Consider the following 9,375-nt stretch of genomic DNA (forward strand, 5'->3'; position numbering starts at 1 on the left):
AAGTTGAACTCAGTCTCTCTCCCCTACTACAAAACCCCATTGTCCTGGTCCCTGTACCTATTGTGATAGTCCCCCTGAATAAATGTTGCCTTACTGTTTCTTAACAAGGGTTGTGAATAATTTTCTCTTTAACAGACTTCAACATAGGAACTTTGGAGGGGATGTAATTCAGCCTATACAACATAGGGTCTCAAAACTTTGGGGAAGGTATAGTGAGGAAGCTCCAGCTATGAATTCTCCAGCTATGAATTCCTCCTTCAGGTATGGTCCGGGGATAGGGGATGGTAGGTAGGGAGAGTGGTGGAAGTGGAGGCAGAGGAAGAGAAAGGGAGAGAGGGGGAAAGAGGAAGGGAGGGAGAGAGAAGAATCTTACTTTTTATGTAGCATTTTTAAAAAAATGTTTATTTATTTTGAGAGAAAGCACACATAATCGAGAAGGGAAAAAGCAGAGAGAGAGAGAGAGAGAGAGAGAGAGAGAATCCCAAGAAGGCTCTGCACTGTCAGCGTAGACCCTGACACGGGGCTCAATTTCACGAATCATGAAATTGTTACCCGAGCCTAAATCAAGAGTCTGACACAATCAACTGAACTACCCAGGTGTCTTAGATTCTTAGTTTTTTAGAGCTCTATAGGAGAATATCAATTGTCTGGGGGCAACCTGAACCTCTGCACTAGGGAGTAAGGAGGGAAATGGGACAGAGTGATTGTCATCCTGTAGGACCACATTTCTGTGTGGTTTCAGAAAAAATAAGCTCAAGGGAAAAACAAAATCAATAAAGGCAGTGACATTCAGCCATATGTATCTAAAGGCAATTGAAACTCCTACTACTATTCCACAACCAAAGAATCATTTTTATAACTATTACCAGTCATTGATTGCCCACTAGTTTAGCCCAGCAGAGAAGCTAAGGCCAAGTGCCCTAGAGTCAGACAACCTTGCATTTGAGTTTCAGCGCTACCACTTACCATGTGACCTTGAACAAGTCAACTTTTCTGTGCTTCATCTTTTCATCTGGAAAACTTGAATAATGACTGTGTCTTCCTCAGAGGGCTCTAGTGAGGATTACATGGGACAGTAAAGATTATCGTTATTTATTACTGTTTTTCAGGAACTTTATATAGTATATATTTAATGTATTTTATCTATTTTAATCTCCTACAAAAATCCTATGAGGTACATATATCATCAGCCCCATAGCCTTGTAGTATCTCACCTACCCCTGCTGCTGTCACTGAGGACAATTTCCATGAGGAAATTCATGATTCATGAAAGATTTGTTCCCTAAAACCGATGGTAAGAGTAGCTTCATGATCAGTTCCTTCCTCTCCTCTTTGGATGGTACATTCTATCATGTGCGTAGCTGCTCCTCGGGTACAGTTCCTATGACAACCTCTCTCTGGGATATTTTTCTGCTCAGCCATAGTACTGGTGGCTCTTCTTGTTACCAAAAAAAAAAAAAGAAAGAAAGAAAGAAAAAAAAATCCATCAAATAAAGCCTTACATAAAGGGCTTTGTTAATGGGAATCTTGTAAAGAAGTCATGATGCCACATCAACCAAGGCAGTAAATTGCTTTAAATTGTTTTTGTTTAAATGTTATAAAGCCCCATATACACTCACTCTCTCCAACGCAATAATTGAGAACATGTACAATTAGATCTCATAATTACCAGTCCATTGCAAAACATAAGTACAGTTTCACTTTGATGTTGGAGCTTTTTAAAAAATCTTTTTCTTGATATTTCTTTTGGTTTTATTGTCTGTTGTAATTTGCTTTACAATACCATGGTATGTAAACATTGGGAACTCGGTGTGCACAATTAAATTCTAATCTACCTGTGTCCTAGTGACCAATTAGCATGTGAAGTGACAAAATAAGAGTTAAAACCCTAAGAACTTGCCAGGTGGCATTCAAAGGTATTTTGGTCAAAATCACCTTCAGAAGCTTTATTACTGAGCATGTTAGAAAAAATTTCTAATTGGCAAAATTAGTGGAGTTTAAGTTATGTGATCATTAGGTGTTGGATATCTCTACCTTTGCAGGAACAACGTATATAGAAGTACCTACCCAGGCCAGTAGTTCATACCAGGGGGACAGCTGGTGTGGCCTGCACCTTTCTCATCAGTGGATGATCTTGTCATCCGATCTGACCAAAAGGCCTGACCTTCCCTCCTGCAGACCATGCCTGCCTTCATCCTGGAGACAGTCTTGCATAAAGAGGCTGGGCATCGTGTCAAGGGTTGAGACTGATAATATTCCAAACATACCCAGGCTGTATGATGTCTTCTGTCTGCTGGCTAGCAAATATTTGCTTGCTTAGAATACCGTGGTCTGAAATGTGCTTCTTGTTACAATTGCTGGGTAAAAAGGTGGTGGGTTGGAAACACAGAGCTGACATTCCCCATAACTACTGGATAAAGTTGAAAATTACCTGACATTCATGTACAAAAATACTGGGTGAAGGTGATTCAAATTCTCATACTCTATTTTTCAACACAATATAATGATAATTCTGTATACCTGAATTTCCTCCCGCCACACTGTCATCTGTCTTCATTGACAGGCTCATTGATCTGTATATAAGTGTAGTCAGAATATCATCTTCACGCAATGGAGTAACGCTCTCGTTTTCATAACCATCATTCAGGTACTAAGTTATGGGCCCTCATGCTAGCTCCCAGACTCTTTTTTTTTCTTATAAATAGATTTTCTTTTTTAGACCAGTTTTAGGTTCACAGCAAAAGTGAGTGGAAGGCACTGAGATTTCCCATTATCCTCTCATATACACACACATGCCTCTCCCACTGTCAACATCTCCCACCAGAGTGGCTCATTTGTTACAATCGGTGAACCTATGTTGACATCAGTATCACCTGAAGTCCATAACTTATATCAGGGTTCACTCTTGGTGTCGTATATTCTATGGATTTTGACAAATGCATAGTAACGTATATCCACCATTTCAGTATCAGACAGAATAGTTTCAATGACCCAAAAATGCTCTGTGTTCTACCTCTCCATCCTTCCTTTCCTTTACTCCCTGGCAACCACTGACCTTTTTATTGTCTCCATCATTTTGTCTTTTCCAGAATGTCATATAGTAGAAATCACACAGTATATAGCCTTTGCAGATTGACTTCTTTCACTTACTAGTATGCATTTACGGTTCCTTCATATCTCTTCATAGCAGGATAGTTCATTTCATTTTACTGCTGAATAATATTCTATTGGCTGGATGTAACACAGTTTGTTTATTCATTCACTTATGAAGGGACATCTTGATTGCTTCCAAGTTTTGGTAATTATGAATAAAGCTCCACATCCGTGTGCAGGGTTGTTCTTTTTTTTATTTTTTTAAATGTTTTGTTTACTTTTGAGAGAGACAGACAGATAGACAGACAGAGTACTAGCAGGTGAGGAGCAGCAAGAGAGGGAGACACAGAATCCTAAGCAGGCTCCAGGCTCCAAGCTGTCAGCACAGAGCCCCACATGGGGCTCACATTCGTGAATTGTGAGATCATGACCTGAGCCAAAGTCGAACACTTAACCTACTGAGCTACCTAGGAACCCCTCATGTGTAGGATTTTGTACAAACATAAATCTTCAACCCCTCTAGGTAAATACTAAGGAATGTATTGCTGAATCATATGGTAAGAGTATGATTAGCTTTATAAGGAACCACCAAATCGTCTTCCAAAGTGGCTGTACTATCTTGTAGTCCCACCAGCAATGAATGAGAGTTCCTGTTGCTCCATCCTGTCGTCAGCAAGTGTTGTTCTGGGTGTTCCAGATTTTGGTCATTGTAATAAGTATATAGTTGCACCTCATTATTTTTTTGTTTTTTGTTTTTTTTCCATTTGTTTTAAATTTTTTTTTTAAGAGAGAGAGAGAGTGTGTGTGCCTGTGAGCAGGGGAGGGGCAGAAAGGGAGAGAGAGAATCCCAAGAAGGCTCCAAGCTGCCAGCACAGAGCCCAATGTGGGGCTCAAACTCATGAAACTGTGAGATTATGACTTGAGCCAAAACCAAGAGTCACATGTTAACAGACTGAGCCACCCTGGCACCTTATCATTGAGTTTTAAAAGTTCTTTATGTATTTCAGATAGCAGTCCTTTTTCAGATACATATTTTGTATTTTCTCTTAGTCTGTGGGTTGTCTTAACATTCTATTGACCAGACTCATTTTTAATGTAGTAAAAACATGTATATTTGTTTGTGCATGGATTTATTCACCCTTTCATCCATTCAACATGTATTTATGAAGCACATGATAAGTATGAGGCACTGTGCCAGGCTTGCAAAAGGCAGAGGTAACCACCATAGGCACAGGGTTGCATTTGCCTCTAAGTCATAACAATTCACATTTTAAATACTAAAACTTGTATTCAACCCTTTGTCATTTATCCTCTGAAATACTGTGGAGCCTGTCCTCTCCTCTTTATTCCCACAGACTACCCTGATTGTTCTCCTTAACATGGTAGATGCTCACACCTAACTAGTCTCATTTTAGAGTGAGAAAAATTCCTTCCAATTCCTTCTCTATGTGGGTGACAATTATCTTTCTAAAATTTAAATACAATCAGGTCATATTTTTGGTTAAAAAAAGCATGTATGACCTCCAGCTGGAATGGGCATAAGTTTCACTCCACAACATCGGAGTGTAAGAAATATCACTTCTCTTAACTTCTCTAAAATACTTAAATTATGCTGAACTCTCTGCTACTTAGTTGGTGAGAAAGTCAATTTCAGTCCTCTGGTTGTTTTTTTTTAAATTTTTATTTATATTCAAGTTACTTAACATAAAGTGTAGTCTTAGCTTCAGGAGAACCCACTGATTCATCTCTTACATATGACACCCAGTGCTCATGCCAAACTGTGCCCTCCTGAATGCTGGTCACCCATTTAACCCATCCCCTCACCCACCAACCCCCAATTTCAGTCTTTTTATTAAGCTTGTTCTTTCCACCAAGAATCTTTTCAAGTTTACAAGGATCTCACAAAATATATTCAAGAATGGGCCCTCTGGTCTTAGTCTACAATGATCATTACTAACCTTCACCTTGACCATATCCAGGTGGTCCTATGAGAGTGGGTAATTCAAGTCTAGCTCTTTAGAGAAAGAGTTTTGGCCCAGCAATAGAAAAGCCCCTGAAATAAGGAGAAATAAAAGTTAATCACCTTCTCTTGTGGGAGAAAATAAAAATACATAAAACAAGAGAAACAAAAACACTAGTTAAAATGTCAAGTTATCTTGCCTTATGAGGAGAGTCTAAACTTCAGAGTTGTGGCTACAAGATATATCTACACTTCCCAATTTCACCTTCATCCCAAGGCGTGCTGAACCAGGTTCACAACAGCTCATAGGAGCCAAGTGTTAATTTTCTAGGAATGTTGTGAGCCAAGTGTGTAACAGAGTTATTATTAAAAACCAAATTCTATAAATCTCGCTCCCTCTCCTCTCCTGCCTCCCTAGAGAGCCCTCCCATCCCATCTGAGCTCTCAAAGCACTTTAAACGTACCTGTATTACAATGAATGTGACATTGTTACTAACTGTTGTTTTCACTAAAATATCACCCAGATTATGAGTTTGTCAGTAAAATTTTTTATCTGTATTTGTCTCCCTTGCTCCTAGCAGAGGGCCTAAAACATGGTAGGAATTCCATAACTCTTTGGTGAGGGAGGGAGGGAATGACTTGGAGGTTAAACCTATTCCCTTCCTGATATCTTGGGATCAACCCTCTCTATCCACAGCACTGTTTCCTAGGTCAAGCTCTGTATGTCCAGGAGCATGAGTCCTTCTATTCTTTAAAGAGTCACCACAGGAAAAGATTGGTTTCCCTCCAAAAGAGATGTGACTTCCATTCTCCAGGGTTTTCACTCTAGGGAAGGATTAAAATGCAGATGAAATACAAGTAGTAAAGAAACAAAGAACCTTTAACAGTTCCCTGAGGTACAGAAAGCAAATCAGAAGTGCAACCTTATCCATACTTAGGCCCTGTAGTGCATGAGCCTGAAATGGAAAGTTCATAAGGCTGGTTGGTAAACCAGTGCAGGCTTGTCTTCAGCCCAATTAACATTTTGGAGGGAGGATGTAGATTTGGTAAAAACTATGGGAATGTTTTATGGGTGTGTTGATAGATGGACGCAATGGCCAGGAGGGTTGTTCACTGCATAGACACAACTGGGAAACACTCTTTTCATCCTTTAGAAAAGAGTGTCATGAATGTTTTGGAAAATTCATGACAGAAACGTGTCAAACACTAAAAAAAAAAAAAAGAAAGAATCAAAATGATTGGTTTTGATTTTAGACTATGCAACCCCAAGTACAGAACTGCTTGACCTAATTTCTGATTCCACAAACAGCTTTGGGAAAATGGTCATTGCTTTGCCCTAATCTTCCCAGAACAAGAACCAAACGTCCTGAAGGATACCGAATGACACCACTACCCCACCACCAAGCTGGCAGTGGCAAAGATGTAGGCTATTTGCAGAGAGCACGCCGCCTCTGCTGTGAGTGGGCAGTAAACTACCCAGAGATTCGTGCTGCCTGCCTGGAGACCGGGTTGCTAGGTGCCTCTGAAGTAGTGAAACCGAGAGGTGTGCATTATTCCCCCACACTTCTTATTTTACACTGTGACAGTTGTAGCTTGGAAACAGAAGCAAAGAATAGTGTCTATAGTGTTAGGAATAATGGCCAGCCAAGTGCCCTATGGGGCAGAAGGAACAGGGTTGAGGCTTTTATCAGGAGTAGAAGAGAAAAGTAATATGATTTGGTTTCATCGTAATTGCTTAAGCAGCCTGGGTGAGAACTAATTGTGAGTTCATCTGGCTCCAGAGAAACCCCACCTCTTCCCTCTCCAGAATGGTACTAAAATATCAGCATTGCATCATCAAAAATCACTCCCATTGGTGGCCTTTCTTAAGGAGAGCAGCATGCTCTGTCTCTCTGAAAGCCACTGGAATCTGTATAGATCTGGGAATTTATATCTTTCCAAGACAAATAAAATATTCCTGGCACTCACTTGTCACTTGAAATCTCAGAGTGCTTGCCCATTATTATATCATAGAGGATGTGTTGTTTTAAAAATGTGGGAGTAATGAAATTCGGAGAAGGAAATGAAGGGACAAGTTATAGGCCCTACATCACTACATAGCCCTGCCATTGTTGTGCTCAGGGGAAGTCCTGGGTTTTAAAACCAGGCTATTTGCTGATAACATCTTGACACTCTTGGGCTCTCTCACAAGCTTCCAGTAGCCCTAAAAAGACAAGTATTTTTTTTTAAGTTTATTTATTTATTTTGAGAGAGAGAGAGAGAGAGAGAGAGAGAACATGAGCATGCTGGGGAGGGGTAGAGAGACAAAGAGAGAGAGAATCCCAAGGAGGCTCTGTGCTGTCAGCCCAGAGCCCGATGAGGGGCTCAATCTCACAAATCATGAGATCATGACCTGAACCAAAATCAAGAGTAGGATACTTAACCAACTGAGCTACCCAGGCACCCAGAGACAAGTACTTTTGCTCAGAAAGTTGGTCACCTGACTCTCAAAAGAGAAGAGCTAACATTGTAAGTCATCAGCTAGGACTTAGATTTCATCTAAGTTAGTAGTCCAAATTACAAATCTAGCTGAAAGCTAAGTAATGCTGCTATAATATGCCTATTTGAATTCTATGTGAAATCTGAGAATGAGGCAAGTGGAGATACAGTAGTAGAAAGAACATGGATTCAAGTCCTGGGTTCAATCTGAGTCCAAACCCTGACTGTGATGCCTACTAACTATTTATAAGTTACTTGCTTCCTCTGAGTGTCAGATTCAACTGAGAAATTAGATAAGAATATCAGTTCCCTTGCAGGATCTATGTAGGATGAGAAATAATATGTAAAGTGCCTCCACAGCACTTGGAATAGAGGATGTACAAGATAAATGGTGGCACACATCACAGTTGTCTCATGGTAAAATAAAGCCTAATCTGAATGTCTCCACATACGTGGACTGTGGAAGCTACAAAGACATATCAAGCATGACTTTTGTCTTTTGAATCATCACAGTTTAGTTAGACGGGGAGGAAGAGTAGCAGAGGGGGAGTAAAGACCGTCTGAAGCAAATAGCAACCACACACTGTAGAATTAGATATTTAACTGTGAGGTACAAATTTGAGGCACAGTAAGAGTTTATGGAAAAGGTAGAACCACGTGGGTGGGGTGCTGGCTTTAACCACTGAACAGAAAACCAAGCACAAGTGTGATTTGTCAGCCACTAAGATTTACACAGAAATCAAATTCTAGATTTAACAAAAGCAGAAGAGCAATCTACTGAGAAGAGGTTCATTTTAGCAACCAGAGGTCATGTTAGCAAAACCAGCCAGCTCTGGTGGCTTATGCCCCAAGGTCACAATCTTGAAGAAGACCAGAGCACTTTGAAAGTTCTAAGCATGGACGTTGACTGGTCTTACCTGTGGTAGATAGGAGATGACTGACCATCTTTATGTTGCAAGGAAAGTCAGCTTACATTTAGAAAATGAGAAGCAGAAGTAAATCATCCAACTCCATATAAGGCCTAAACTGAAGCAAGTTTAAAACATATTACTTTAGAGGCACCTGGGTGGCTCACTCGGGTAAGCGTCCGACTTCAGCTTAGGTCATGATCTTGCAGTCTGAGAGCCTGAGTCCCACATCTGAGCTGACAGCTCAGAGCCTGGAACCTATTTCCAATTCTGTGCCTCCCTCTCTCTGCCTCCCTCCACCACTCATGCTCTGTCCATCTCTCTCCCTCTCTCTCAAAAATAAATAAGCACTAAAAAAAAAAAACCATTACTTTATAAAGTTAAATTATTTACTCTACCCATGACTGTGCTGATCGCCCTTATCATATATTCTTTTAAATGTATGTTGGGCTTATGCCCAATTCCATAAATATGGATGAATAATAAATAGTACTTTATATTTTGCATATCATGGTAATCTGAATCTGCACCCCCACAAAAATCTAACCACCAGTATTGACCCCCCTCAGTGGGAGACAAGGAAAGAAAACACACTAGTGCTGATTAGGTTATGCTCATGCTTTATATTTTATATTGATTTGCCTAAATACCATATGAACTTGAATATAAATAATGTTTTCTCCAAAAATTATCCCAAAGAAATAGAAGGAACTGTCTTGTGCTTGAGCCTTTACAGTCTTTCCTGTTATACAGAGGGCCTAATTAATTCAAAAAGCTAATTGCATATATCTGAATAGAAGGTATAGTTTTACCCAAAGTTTTTTCTTAGAGATAGAAATCTACCTCTAATATTTGAACCTGATCAAAGTCTCTCCTGTTATGGGAGACCCATTCAATTATCCTGATTCAGTTTCAGTGGACGTTTAAAATGCTTGT

The 9,375-nt window shown here is 39.9% G+C and overlaps 1 long non-coding RNA gene across 1 annotated transcript; it reads right to left on the minus strand.

Annotated features, from left to right (window-relative positions):
- Positions 1-558: 558 nt before the first annotated feature.
- Positions 559-8,552, minus strand: LOC120246294. Its single transcript, XR_005532004.1, has 4 exons — positions 8,449-8,552; positions 5,052-5,146; positions 1,219-1,438; positions 559-1,053 (listed from the first exon to the last, which is right to left on the minus strand). It is a non-coding gene; the product is annotated as an uncharacterized LOC120246294 (long non-coding RNA).
- Positions 8,553-9,375: the final 823 nt, after the last annotated feature.

The sequence above is a fragment of the Hyaena hyaena genome, unplaced genomic scaffold (genome assembly GCF_003009895.1).
Source record: "Hyaena hyaena isolate Hyena2069 unplaced genomic scaffold, ASM300989v1 scaffold_461, whole genome shotgun sequence".
NCBI classification, from domain to species: Eukaryota; Metazoa; Chordata; class Mammalia; order Carnivora; family Hyaenidae; genus Hyaena; species Hyaena hyaena.